The sequence below is a fragment of the Grammomys surdaster genome, unplaced genomic scaffold (assembly GCF_004785775.1).
Source record: "Grammomys surdaster isolate TR1022 unplaced genomic scaffold, NIH_TR_1.0 62, whole genome shotgun sequence".
NCBI lineage: Eukaryota > Metazoa > Chordata > Mammalia > Rodentia > Muridae > Grammomys > Grammomys surdaster.
Genome location: NW_021604564.1, coordinates 12,616,594 through 12,620,158, shown reverse-complemented (window position 1 = coordinate 12,620,158; position 3,565 = coordinate 12,616,594).

Sequence of the window (3,565 nt, the reverse complement as noted above, 5' to 3'; positions counted from 1 at the left end):
TCAGTTCAAACAGAGGAGGTGGTGAAATTACCATGTGGGGCTCAGTTTTCCTGTAACCTGGAGCTGCCCAGCCCTCCCTAACTGCATTCTTCTCTTTTGACCACATCTTTCCTAATGATCGGAGAGTCAGGCAGCCGTCACTCTTTCCTTGCTGACAGAAATAATTGATGTCTTTTGAATCCTATGATTCTGACAGATTTTTGCAATTATATGCACAGCCTTCTGAGCAAACAAGGGTCTTGCCTAAGAGGGGTTTGGCAAGGCTATATAACAGGGAAGTAACTGTAAAGCTGCATAAGCCTCCTTCCTCCCTTCCTCTAGCTTATTAGTTTCAGACGATTTGATAAGCGTATACCTCAGAGTAACTGCGCTCTTACAAGCTGGTCTTTAGACGGTGTGAGGGGTTTGGTTGAGAAGCACCAGGCTGTACAAATTACATCCTGATATCTTAAAAGTCACCGTTGAAACATTTGGCATTAACACATAACAATAGGTCTTTCCATTAACTGTAACTATAAATAAGACAAGCATTGTACAGTGACCAAAATTCTGCCCCCATGAAAGGTGAAAAGAGTACTGCAGGCCACCCCACAGGGAAGTGAAGCTGTAGCTAACGTACATCTTAGACATACTAGAGTTTCCCAGATCATTGTTACATTCCTCAGAGATTTTGTGATTGCTATTTCTTTTCAGGGGCGTCAAGAAAAACAAATTACCAAGAAGAGGATTTCCTCCCGTTTGAGCCAGTCTGGCCTACAGAGGGAGACACTGGGGTGGGGGTGGGGCGGGCTGAGAAACCCCGTCTCCCATAGTGTGGTGTTTAATCTTCATTGTCAGGCGGATTAGGCTTAGACTCACCATGAAAACCACCTTTTGTGTGTCTGTGAGGACATTTCCCTGAGGACATTTCTTGGAAGCTCTTCCTGAGGCGAGGATCCCTGCTGAGAATGTGGGTGGCAATATTCCATGGGCTGCGGTCCTGGGCTGAAGAGGAAGTGCAACCTCTAGGCTTCCTGATTTCAGGGTCATTGTGACTGGCTGCCCCATGCTCCTGCCACAAGTCTCTCCTGCCCTGATGGATTGCGTACCTCACACTGTAGCCCGAATTACATCCTGTAATACTCTTCCTCTCTTCAGCTGCTCCTCCGCTAGTGATAGCAATGAGAAAAATAGCTAATATAAAAATTCATCTCAAACGTGCAGTTTAATCGCATAAGTTTTTTTCTAAATGTGTTAAGTATTTCATCTTCTCTTCTGAATATAAAAGTAATACAGGTCCACTTTACAATGTTTGCACTTTTATTTTTGCAAAAATGCAAAGTTTTAGAGTCCCTTGGAGGAACAATTTTAATGAAAAATTTTTTTTACAAGTTGAACATATTGCCTCAACTCATAGCATGGAGAAAAAGCTAAAATTGTTTTTTTTGTTTGTTTGTTTGTTTGTTTTTTCGAGACAGGGTTTCTCTGTGTAGCCCCGGCTGTCCTGGAGCTCACTCTGTAGACCAGGCTGGCCTCGAACTCAGAAATCCACCTGTCTCTGCCTCCCAAGTGCTAGAATTAAAGGCATGCGCCACCACAGCCCGGCGCTAAAATAGTTTGTTAATATAAACTGTGGGTAGATGATTCACTTACAGTGTATTGGGGATAACACTGTAAAAAATAGGTACAGATGGAGAATGGGAAGTATACAGTCTATCACAGGCAATGAGCCCTGTCTTAGCAGAGTTTTATTGCTGTAAAGAGACACCATGACTATAATGGCTCCTATGAAGAAAAACATTGAACTGGGGCTGCCTTACTGTTAAGAGGTGTAGTCCACTATCCTCTTGTGGGAAGCATGGCAGCATGCAGGCAGACCTGGTGCTGGAGAAGGAGCTGAGAGTTCTACATCTAGATTCAAAGGCAGCAGGGACAGAGAGCCCCACTGGGCCTGGCTTGAGCTTCTAAAACCTCAAAGCCTATCCCTTCACCATCTAAGCTTGATTGTCCTGGGACTTAAGTCCAACCAGGCTAGTCTTGAACTCAAGAAATTCACCTGCATCTGCCTCCTAAGTACTGGAATTAAAGGTATACACCAGGACTCTCAGCACTAAGCTTTTCTTTAATGCCTTTTCACAAGTAAGAAGTTTAGCTGGGTAGGGTCTTGCCTGAAGGCACCACTCCCTTTATTCCATTGGGATTAGACTTTTCTCTAATCTGTTCACACTTCCTGGTGTCCCTTTACTCCTTGAACTGTACATTTTGTAGTCTTCCTTGCTCAGCTTCCCTTTGTATTACAGATCTGCATAGTGTGGCCACTAATAACCACACAACACAGTTAAAACTAGGCTGTCTGGAAAACTCCTCTGCCAAAGCTGTTAATCCATAACTCCTCAATTAAGCTTCGGATAGATTGTTTTGGATTATGGCTGAAAGCTTAGGCCACATATTAATATTCTTCTCTTCTGAAACCTCGTGATCCCAGCCCCCACAGTTCAAATCACCCTCAGCACCACTGTCTTCCATGTTCCTACTAGCATGGGCAGCTAAACCCCACTTAAAGCGGTCCACGGCTTTCCTAACCCAAAGTCCATATTCCTCCAGACAAAAGCACAGTGAGGTCTATCATAGCAATACACTACTTCTGGTACCAACTTTTGTCTTAGGGTTTTATTGCTGTGAAGAGACTTCATGCAACTCTTATAAAGAAAGAATTGAATTGGGCTTGACTTACAGTTCAGAGGTTTAGTCCATTATCATCAGGGAAGCATGATAGTGCACAGGCAGACACGATACTGGAGAAGGAGTCAAGAGTTCTACACCCAGATCCAAAGGAAGAGAGAGCCCCACTGGGCCCGGCTTGAGCTTCTGAAACCTCAGTGTCCACCCCCACTGACACATTTCCTTTAATAAGGCTAATTTTACTCCAACAAGGCCACAAGTCCTAATCTTTTAAACAATGCCACTCCTTAGGAGTCTATGGGGACCATTTAAATTCAAATCATCTCAAGTTCACAGAACAGAGACTAATCAATTGCCTGTTCCAGAGCTTTCATCCAATTTGGAATTGGCCTTGCCTCTGAATTATAAACAGAGGTTTATATGATACACAGAGACTCAGTGGGTTCAGGTTCTGTTAACAAGTTCACGGAGCCAGAAATGAGGACCCACACTTTTGATCTCAGAACTCGGGAGGCAGAGGCAGGAGTATCTCTTGAGCTCAAGACCAGCCTGGTCTATACAGTGAGTTCTACATAGTGAGTTCTACATAGTGAGGTCTACATAGTGAGTTCTACATAGTGAGTGGATACATAGAGAAATTCATCTCAAAGAAAGAAAAGAAGAGGAGGAGGAAGAGGAGGAGGAAGCTTTTCTATAGCCACAGTCTTGGCAAACTTTGCTTTGGCAAATTTTCTACAAATTCAAAGAGAAAAGGTCAGGGGCAGAAGACTGATTCTTTTTGGAGTCAATTTCAAACTATCATTTCTTAATCAAGGCCTGGCCACACTGAATAAGAAAATTCAACTAATAGTTCCTCAGAGTCAAGACGAACAAAACACAACAAAACAAAAACATTACCTTTCCG